Raw genomic sequence first — 11,271 nt, forward strand, 5'->3', positions numbered from 1 at the left:
AAAGGCTTTTTTACTTGTTTTTCTTTCTCATCCACTCACTCCTTCCATCCTCTCACACCAAGTCTGAGGCACCTCTGTCCCTTGAGCTACATGTTTTCTGGTAAATGATATTTGCCTGGGACTGTACTCTGACATTGAGACCCTCTGGCAGGGAACAGTACCTTCCCAGTCCATCACAGTCTTGAACCTTCCAGCACCTTGTGAGCATATACAAGCTGCCTATGGGGAATGGTTTCTGGTCCATGATGATTTTGCAGCTGTTCCTAGGAAGAGTTGGAAGAGATGTAGTTAACCTGGACCAAAACCATACTGGGGTCATTACGAGAATTTACTGTAGACAGCGTAAACAATCCAGTTCCAGTGCCTTGCAGTGTTTGCTGGTGCTGTTTAATATATTATCATTGATGTAACTCAGGGAGCTGATTCTTCTCAGTGAACTAGAAGGAAAATGGCTCAAACAAAAAGAAAGAAGAAAAAGCCTTTTGCCAGCTTTTTACATCAGCTCTTTAGGGATCAGATCACAGAAACGGGTTGAAGGTGAGGACAAGAGTGTACATCCAAGAACAGAGGGAGAGATGGAAAAGAAAGTAAAGGCAGACTTCTTCAGTATCAGTTTTGCCTGTCTTGTTTAACTGTACCATCCTTAACAATATAATTAGAGATGAGTACATGTACATGTAAACAGACAAAGATTATTTGTCCTGCAATGATGCTGACTAAAGAGATTTGCAGCCTGTAACTCTGCCATTTCTCTGGAGGCTTCTACCCCTTTGGATCTGCAATCAAGTCTGAATTCATAAGAAATTCCTAACTCTTTTCAGTTGAAATGAGTCTTACTGTTAAGACCGTAAGCTAATAATCTTGCTTTAAATGGACTAGTGAGAGCTCACGCAAGCAGTTCAAGTGGCAGATTGGAAGAGGTGATAGCATTGGGAAGACAAGCAGAAGGAGATGACCCTTCTTTAACCTCTGCATGTGACATGTCTGCATCCAAAAGAGAGTGGTAAGTGTACACAGCTTTCAGAAAAGTTTGTACTCTTCTCTCTGAGTCAACAGTTTGGCATTCAGCAGCAGTGCCACTACATTAGCATAGGCAGCCCCTGCCCTGGGACACAGATGTTCAGCTGGACTGAGGAATGGCTGCAAAACAACCTTGCATACCTGCATAAAACTAGTTGCTTGTATTTTTTTTTCCACCATCTCCAGTGTTTTGGTCTAGGTCACCAAATGATCACGTCGGAAAAAGAGGTCTTAAGTCAGAATTTCTGAATCTGGCATGGCTTATGGGGCTGTGGGCTGAGAATGTCTTTGTTGTGCTGCAGGGTGATCCCAACACTCATTGTAAGACTGGTCCCAGTTATAGGTGTATTCCACGCTTTTCAAAATTTTCTGTCCTCGTGCAAATATAAGTAAAAAAAAATATCTTTTGAAGTTCTCAGTGTTCTGTGGAAATATTTCTTAATGATAATTTTGTAGTATTTATTGTTTAAAATTCCTTCTCAGTTAAGTTACACTGAAAGCTCTGTGTTTCATCATTCCAATTCATGTTTAAGATTTCCTCTAGCATGCAATTATAAGGATTCTCACTCCTATCTACTCTCCATTTTTTTTTTTCCTTTAAAAGATGTTATTATTTTCCTAGTTCTTCCCTCCCCCCCGCCCCTCCCCACCACTTTCCTGACAGGCTGCAAATTTTAGGCTAGTGAACTAATTTTTAGAATTCAGGAATCTAGAGGCCTTGAGATTTGCCTGTTCAGGATGAACCTGTGAAAAATATTTTGTTTAGCAGAGTAAGTCATGCAAGTCTTAACAGAATTAAAACAACCTTTCAGGCACACATGTTTGAGTCTCGTTAAAGCAACATCTTCATGTCATTTTCAAACAGCTTTTCATTTCCATTCCAAATATCTGACTCCTCTGCCCTTACTTAATGAATTTTTTTAGTACAAAGTTTACTACTAATTGCTACTGAAATTCGAAGTTATCCTGATTTGCAAATTCCCATAAATTCTTTCTGTATTTTGGCTTTGCAATTGTAAAACAGCAGGAAGCTTCCTTTATGTGCATATTCAAAAGATGAAGAATAATTTTTGTTTATGGAAAGTGATCAAACAATTACAAAAAAGAGACATTCAAAATTAATTCAATTTTCTATTGTAGCTAATAGAATTTGGTTTAGGTTTATATTTTGCTGTTTGACAAAACATTAAATGTCAGTTCTATCCATAGAGGTCTGAAGAAAGATTCCTTGTTTCTTATGAATTAATGGCAGCGTAGTGTTTAAATAAATTTGCAGACATTGTCTCTGACTTCAGCCTTGGAACTCCTCTTTTTGAATGAACATATCTTAAAAAACAACCAAGTGGATCTGCAGATTTTATGGTTTGGGAGCATTCTTTTTTAGTGGTTTCAGTTGTGAATATGGCAATAAGCAGATGTTTTATGTTACTTTTGTAAGTAATGTTTAATTAAGTTTAATTAATTCCTTCCCAACTTTCACAGATCTATCAGCTTGTTTCCTCTATTGCCTAGTGTTAATTCTCTCCCTTTTGTTACTTTAATCACTTTCTTCTTTGGGTACATATGTGAGAAAATACTCAGCTGCAGAAGGTGTATGGATGGATACATTTATCCTAGTAGTGAGCAGCCTGAGCGGAAAGGAATATTTTAGATGCTTTGACTATGCTAGTAATGCAATCACCCAGATTGTTTGGTGGAACTTCCAGGGTACCTGCCATGGTTCCTACTGCATCTGCAGGCGAATGAGGGTGCAGCCCTGTACCCGAGAGCTGGGGGACACCTTAGTGTCCTTAGAAACAAGGAGACATAGTAAGAAAGCAATGTGGAAATGTCAGCACTCCTCTGGTTTGGTGTCACCTCTTTGAGGAACTTCAGTCTGTAAAGACCGGTTAACACAGGTTGGGTGTAGTATTACTTTGGAGCAAGGAGATTTTAAATGTGCCTAGGAGCTGGGTTAAAAAGGAGCCAGGAGTTAACTGTAGGGCTGATGGCAAAAACAAATTTCTATTTTGGAAGAAATGAGAGAGGGAGGGAAAAAGGAAAGAAGGAAGGAAGGAAGTCAGTCCCCACTCTTCTCTGAATCAGATTCCGAGATCACTGATAATTTCCAGTGGAATGATAAAGTTAATCTAACAATTTGAAATCACAGCATTAAAACATTTTTACCTCATCAAAGTGGAATCTTTTAGCAATTTAGAAGGCATTTTCTTTTTCAAAATCAAAGGGAAATCAACATGATCTTATTAAAAATTCCATTCTGACAAAAATGCTTTGAAAAATTGCTCTTCAGGGGGGGTTTCAGATCTGCAGTGAAAACAAGCTTTTAATATTGCTTTCCTTTTGGTCTGCTAGTAAAGTGTCTGTTTCACAGAAGATGCTATGCAAAATAAAGCAGTATTGTCTTGGAGCCTAGTCCCAGGATCAGTGTTTACCTGATGGATTTGGATAATAAAACCTGTTAACACTACAGCCTAGCTTCCTAAATTACTGAAGATGAATCGATACTGTTATGCAAAGCAACCTCAGTGGACCACTTTGGATTGTTTGGGCTCATTGATAAGAAGAAGCGGAGGGTAGTTAGTTTAATGAATGACTTCTGCGGACTTCAAGTGGCAGCAGGAAAAGAGGGGAGTAAATAGTAGCTAAATGGCATGGGAAACTTGGAGCCAAGAAGTCCCTCAGTGTGAAAGGCAAGGGAAAACAATCCTCCCAAACCGAAGAAAATATGTTTAACAGATGAACTTTAGAGGAATAGATTATTCAGTCACCTACAAAAGAGACAGCCAAGGTAATCGCAGGCAGATTATGTGGTGCTGGTGTGGTGTTTGAGGAAACAAGGCTCGAGGAAATGGAAGATGAATTTGCCAGTGTGGAAGAAATGTGCAAATTTATGAAGATCTGGCTTTGTTATGCTGATGTTGCCAAAAAAAGGACATTTTATTAGCATAAGATTCCTCAAAGAGAATAACGGTGATTTAAACAACAATTAGTTCACTGCATTCCAATTTGTATTCAAAAGGAAGAATCTAGTCTAACTTCATTTCAAAACAGAATGTTTCACACTTCTTATGTATGTGTGAATTACAAAGCACTCATGTCCTCTTCCTCTGCAAAGTGCACAGTGCAGGTGTATCCCACCAGAATTAATAACGCACCTATGACTGGACATCTACCTTACAGACATGTGCACAGTAAGGTACTTCAGCAAGGACTGGTGTCCCAACAAACCATGTAGGCTGAAGGGCACTTTTATAACAAGCTATGGAACAATTTTATGGGTGGTCTTTCACTTGTTGGAAAAATGTAGCTTGTATTTTGGGTCAAACACATCATGAATTTGGTTCTGACCCCTAAGGAAGCACAACTTGATAATTTTGCCTAAGCTTTGTTCTGGATTTTTATTCCCTGCCTATGCAGAGTTAGGGACACAAAAATCAGAATATGATTAGAATTAAAAGAAAAGCTTATATACGTCCTCCTAAATAAAAATTTGAACCACAACACAAAACTAAAATAATGGTCACGTCAGCATTCATTATTTTAATTCATATGTCTAACAACCATATAACATATGGTGGTCACGTAAAGCTTATGTTTATAAAGCATGTGTATGTTGATAATATAACCTTCTGTTTCTGAAAGCAAGTCGTAATTGTTTTCTTGTTCCCTCAGCATCTAGCTAGTATTTCCATCCCACTGTTAAAGGTTAAGGAGTTAATTTTTATCGGACAGGCCAGTTCTATTGTAATTTGATTCTATTTCCAGCAGTCCCTGTTTTATGGAAAATGAGCACTTGGCAATATACATTAATTCAAATCACTGGTCATAAACAACAGTGGAATTTTAGATATGTTGGACCCCTGTTAGAAACACAGCGTGCTTTTAGAAATACTGGAAAGTACAGTTCAACAACCACTGGGTCACATTTAATTTCAGTCAAAGATTCTCTTTGCTATCTCATCTTTCTTCATAAACTAATGTTGAAATTCCAGAAAATACAATATCTTTAGAAAAAATGAAGTTTAATTCCTGCATTAAATGACACAATACAGAACATAAACAGATCCAATTAAAATGCCTACTATTATTTAAAGGTCTAGAACTTAAAATGTAATAGGGATTGCACTTTTTTTTTTCCCTTAGCATATCTTCATCTCATGCAAAAAAACCCCTAGTGGAACAAATTGTCATAACTTGCTTTACTTGCATAGTCTTTCTGTGGATTTTTCATACATAACAGAAAAACCTGAGCAGAATTCTGAGGATGAGAATGGGGGAACCATAGTGAGATGGCAGAGTCACAAGCAGAAGAGCAGCAGAAATATGGGGAGGTTTTAGTTGTGTTAGTCTACTTCTATTGCCGGTCTGACAATGAAAACAAAGATAGCTTCTTTAAGTTTGTGTTCTAAGTGACGAGGATGCATGGGGAGAAGTAGAAGGAGGGTTAACATGTAGTCAGGTGATAAACTGGAATGATAAGAGTAGGTAAAAGGAGCAAAGATTATTTGGGACAGATTATATTCCTGTTCTATGACTGTGGCCCTTGATCAGGAGCTTTCACCCTTCTAGTAATCTATTAGAAAGAGACTGGATTTGCTTGAGTTTTGCAGTATTCATTTTCTTTGCTCTGAGACCAGGATCGAGTTTTGCCTTTGTGACAGATTGGCTGATGCAGAAAGGATGTTTTGCCTTTCCAGTCAGATGTCCACTTTCACAGAATCATAGAATAGTTTGCGTTGGAAGGGACCTTTAAAGGTCATCTAGTCCATCTCACCTGCAATGAGTAGGGACGTCTTCAACTAGATCAGATTGCCAAGAGCTCTGTCCAGCCTGGCCATGAATGTTTCTGGGCATGGGGCAGCTACCGCCTTTCTGGGCAACATGTTCCAATGTTTCATCACCCTCATTGTAAAAAATTTCTTCTTCATGTCTGGCCTGAATCTCCCCTCTTTTAATTTAAAACCATTACCACTTGTCCTATTGCAACAGGCCCTGCTAAAAAAGTCTGTCCCCATCTTTCTTATGAGTCCCTTTTAAGTACTGAAAGGCCGCAATAAGGTCTCCCCTGAGCCTTTTCTTCTCTGGGCTGAACAGCCCCAACTCTCTCAGCCTGTCCTCATGGCAGAGGTGTTCCATCCCTCTGATCATTTTTGTGGCCCTCATCTGAACCCTCTCCAACAGGTCCATGTCTTTCCTGTACTGAGGGACATTCGAGTACTGTTCTGCCACGTGAGAAGTGATAACTAATGTAGTCAAATGCATGGAATTTCATTGTCCAACAATCTGGATCAGGGAATGCATTAAAGAAGAGCATTTCTGGGGTTCTGGAAGACAGCAGCTGTGGATACTAATTACTGGACAATAAGCTTTTCTAACAGTACCTTGACCAAGCTGGTAATCTATGATGACAGAAATCTGCCACAGAACATCACCAGCTCATCATGGAGAAAGGATCACTAGGTATCAGGAACAGCCTGAGACCAAGCTGGAGGGGGGATGAAGTAGAGCAGCAAAGGTGAACAATCACAGAAAGAGTAGTGCTAATTTTTGTCTGATATGCTGCCCCATATTTCCAAGTGTGTTAATAAAATTGCAGGTTACTTAAATGCTGATATCTCCACCTTGCTTTTCCTCATGCAGGGCTGAGGACCATCCTGAGGGCTCACTGACCACCCATTGAGAGACTGTGTGCAAGACGCCTGAGAGCAATGAAGAAGCATCATGTGCTATTCTATTACTTTCTGAATGACGTGCTTAACTACTGATGTAGAGGTTAGACCACTGAAGTGACTTAATTTGGTTAATGAAAAGGAAGTTTTAGTCCTTGCTTTGCATAATCATATTTTATAATCAAGCCTTCCAAAATGAGACCAAAAGAGACTCACATTGTGCATATTTATTACCTAAAGGAAAGGCATTACATCGCTAAAATATAACTGGTGCAGGTTTTTTATTTGATTAAGGGCAGCAGTTTCGAGTGGATATACAAAACTATTTGTTTTTCTCCAAGAACACTTAAATTTGCACCTATGCAGCTATGCTGCTTTTTTTTTTTTCTGAAATGAAACAAAAACAAACCACAAGAAAACCTAAACCAACTATCCAAAAAAATACTCAAAAAAACTCCACACCAAAAACAAACAAGCAAACAAACAAACAAACAAACACTAATAAAATACCCCTATTTTTAGAGTGTCTTTATTTGCAACTTTCATTTCCTTCTCCCTACATAATTTTCTGTGGCATATTTAGCTGATGAAGAATAGGCAGCCTTTCATTTCCTGTGTGAACTTCGCAGTAGCAGGTTGTGTTTGTGTGACCTAAAGACTAATTTGCCATTAGGTGGATGACATGGGTCAATGTTTTCTGGTTACTTGGAGCTGAAGGTATTGCGGAGTACAGCAACGCTTCTTCACTAAACTGTGCTTAAAGTGCTCAGTAGGCCAGTGCTCGGCCTTGAGTAGCTTTTAGTAAGCTATCTAGTCAACACCTAAGTATTTTCTTGTAAATCCAACATATTTAGGGAATTTGGCTGTGTGTATTATGGTCTATTTTTCTAAGTCATGGAATTTCAGATGTCATCAAAGAGGGTTACTGCCTCTTGAAGGACCCTCCAGCTTTGAAATTTAGCCTTTGCTTACCAGAACCCATTCTTAACTTCAAAAACCAGTAGCAAGTGCTCCCTGCCATTTCTTCCCTTGGTAATAGAGCTCTCTTTTTGTGCTATTTTTATGTGGGAGGGTTGTTTTACTTTTAATTTGTGATGATTTTAAAACTTCAGATCTAAATCAGAGTTCAGAACACGCTAACTAAAATTGTAGAATGCTTGTTTACTGCATCTGTATATATAGCATTGGCTGTCATGTTCATCTATTTAACCTGTGCTAGTTCTCTAACCCTAATTAGGAATCTGTAATTACTAGAATTTAGGAACGGATGTCAGTACACTTTATATTTTGTTTCTGCTCTCTTTCTGCAATTATACTTGATTCAAAATGGTCCCCATTTAACAGTAAAGCTAGATTTGAACTAGCCAAATTAAAACAAAACAAGCCTTTGAAAAAGTACTTAATGGTCTTCTGTTACATATTAAAATTGCAAAATTCTAAATAAGACAAGTAGATGGCTAGACATATATTTTGTATGCACTTATTTGTTTTTAAAGGTGAAAAAAGTATTTTGTAGGAGGTGATCAGGAGGTAATTCTTCATTAAGAATTTTTTTGCATCTGTATTTATGAGTATTGCAAAGGAATGAGATACACGAAAAGGTTACAGAAATACTTTCACATGCAGTTAAAAATATATCTCCTGGACAGATGTGAGAAAAATAATAAAATAATTCTCATGAGGTACTTTAACTCCTCAGTCTGCAGCCTGCAGACTACAGGTCTCTGACTGGAGCCAACTGACATACATAATTCTAGTTGCTGGTACATGTATATTTAAAGACAGTGAATGAAGTAAGATGATACGTAATGCTTATGCCCTAGTAGCATTTCCTACTAGCTATTTTACAATCATTTGACAGGATAACAACAGGGATAAAATCTGTCATCCAAAGAAAAAGCCTTTCCTTATCACTGAAAAAAACCCATACACTTAATATTCTAGAAGAGAAGCCATATTCTGCCTTGTATGCTTATTTTGTGGGCTTTTTGTCTTCTTTTATAATTTTTATGTTAATGTGTTGGAGAGGTGTGTTTGTGTGGTTGTGTTTGGTCTGAAATAATAATATCATGTAGTCAACTGTGATCTTGATTTTTTTTTTTTGGCAAATAGTAGACATGCCTTCTATGAAACACAACTAGTGATGCTTCAGCTTTGGTTTAAATGTTCATCTGAGGAAATAGCAGAGGATAAGAAATACAGAGCTGGCTATGGGAATCTAATATTTTGTCAGTGTATATATTCAGGGTTGAAAGCCAAACAAGAAATATGTGAGGAAGTGCAATAACCTGCTCAATCTACCTTTATCTGAACTGTTTTTCACAGATATCTGGATTTGCAATTCACCTTGTCCTTTAGTCACAAGTAAGCACAAAAAGTAATGGAAGTTGCTGCTCAAGTACCTGCTTGACTCCAAATATTCTAAAAACAACCATTATTGTTTTTTCTTACTCTCCTACTGTGGCCTTCTGATTTGTCAGGTTTTGGAACAGACTGCCCAGGGAAATGGTTGAGTCACTGTCCTTGGATGTATTTAAAAGACATGTAGACGTGGCGCTTAGGGACATAGTTTAGTGGTGGACTTGGTAATGTGGGGTTGACAGTTGGACTTGATGATCTTAAGGGTCTTTTCCAACCTAAGTGATTCTATGATTGTTTCTTGATCATCTTCCCGATTAACTCTGCCCAATTTCTTATTTCCTTGTCAGAGAGTTTTTGCCTACCTTGGGCTAATGTTATATGAGATTTCCAATATACCTACTTGCCAAGTGATTGAATGAGCATAGTCATATCAGAACCCACTGTTCCTTTATTCTAAACATTGAAGATGAGCAGACCTAGAAAATTTTCAAGCTGTGCAGAATCGTGAATTCAGTAGAGGTGACAACTATGGTATAAGATTTCTAAGGAATATATAAGTTGAAAGTATTATTTGTGCATGGATACTGAATGCATTTCATTGAAAGAACTGGGGAAATGTAATATTTGAAATGTTGTGCCCTGACTACTCAAAAGTAATTCTAGTGGCCTAATTAGAAAATAACTGTATTCTAGAAGCTTGACTAATTTGAAGGTTTGTCAATTGCTATAATGGAAATGGGAAATTAGAAATTTGATGGAGTGGAAGGTGTTTCATTCATGAGACAATATTTTTTTGCAAAGAATGTTCTTACTCTCAGGAAAGGAGATGTTCTAACGGGATCTTTGGGATGCTGGGCTGTTCTGAGGCTAATCACTTTGATAAGATATTGGCAAGGACATGAATTTACACAAGTTGTCAATCAGACATAATGTAAACATAAACAAAAGAGTATTTAAGCAGTGTGAAAAATTATCCTAAATACATTGTTGGACTTATGACCATGTCAGATTTAAAAGAATATGCAAGTTAAATATTTTAGATTACAGCAACCCAAGTCTTGAAAATGCTTCTTGGACCATTATCAGACAAGACACTAATCAACAAGTTACCTTACCCTTCAGGCCAAGAGTTGTTAAGCAGAACAAGGATAACAAATTGTTGATAAAGTTTTCTTTTGTAAGGATGTGCCTTCAGGTCTAGCAATAAAGCAAAGCAACTTTTCACTTCTGATTTTTGCCTGAATAAAACTTCGACTTCCTGGAATATTTTTAGCTTGAGTGATCACAAACAACTTTAGGAAAAGTAGCAAATTCTAATTAGAGTTTATCTAATCTGACAAGCGAACAATGCTAAATTGAATAGGAGAATAGAGTTTTTGCACAGTTTACTGAGCAAAATTAATTGGCTAACCCACAGCAAGACTTCTCTTTCTGTTCATAGTACTTATTTCAGCACATTTTTACTTTCTTTTCTAGCAGAGCTTGTCTGTTTTTTTTGTTGTTAAATGGGAGAATTATTGTTGTGACATGTCCTTGTGTTATTTAGGTGTATGCTGTCTTACTCACCAAGTGAAGCAACAAATTTGGAGCCATGGTGCTGTTTAGGTGCTGTTTAGTCTGTGGTTTAACAAAATATGATCTGTTCTGATAGTTGCTGGAATATCACAAGAAGATAAACATGTAAAGAAATGTATGCTTCTGCACGAGACTCTTAAAGGATTAATAGTGTCCATCATGTTCCTATTTACCAATAAAATTGTTTATAAATGGTTTTTTGTTACTGGCTGTCTCAACCAAAGGTACTCTGGCTACACCTTCTGGCAGTCAAATTGTTGCAGCTGTCTCTAAGTGACTGCTTGATTTTTATAATTGTTCCTCTGGGAGTCAAAAAATGGTCCTGATTTCATTTACCCTAAGAGTTCCTGTGCATATCACCATGAATTATAAGAGAAGAATGAGAAGTAGAACTTTTGGCAGTTTTAAAATTTTTTCTGTTTTGTTTGCTGTGTGAGGCTGCAGCTTGCAGAAGGAGCACTCAGTCAGAGCATTAAGCAGAGCATTAAGAAGCCTTATACTCACAGTAGAATCATAGAATTATTTAGGTTGGAAAAGACCTTTAAGATCACCAAGTCCTACTATTACCAAGCACTGCCAAGTCAACCTCTAAACCATGCCTGTAAGCACCACATCTACATGTGTTTTAAACACCTCCAGGGACAGT

The 11,271-nt window shown here is 37.6% G+C and overlaps 1 long non-coding RNA gene across 1 annotated transcript; it reads left to right on the forward strand.

Moving 5' to 3' along the window:
• Positions 1–418: 418 nt before the first annotated feature.
• Positions 419–10,820, forward strand: LOC135579003 (uncharacterized). The gene is made up of 2 exons (XR_010471223.1): positions 419–1,003; positions 6,661–10,820. It is a non-coding gene; the product is annotated as an uncharacterized LOC135579003 (long non-coding RNA).
• The last annotated feature ends 451 nt before the right edge of the window (positions 10,821–11,271 follow it).

This window comes from Columba livia, chromosome 1 (genome assembly GCF_036013475.1).
Source record: "Columba livia isolate bColLiv1 breed racing homer chromosome 1, bColLiv1.pat.W.v2, whole genome shotgun sequence".
NCBI lineage: Eukaryota > Metazoa > Chordata > Aves > Columbiformes > Columbidae > Columba > Columba livia.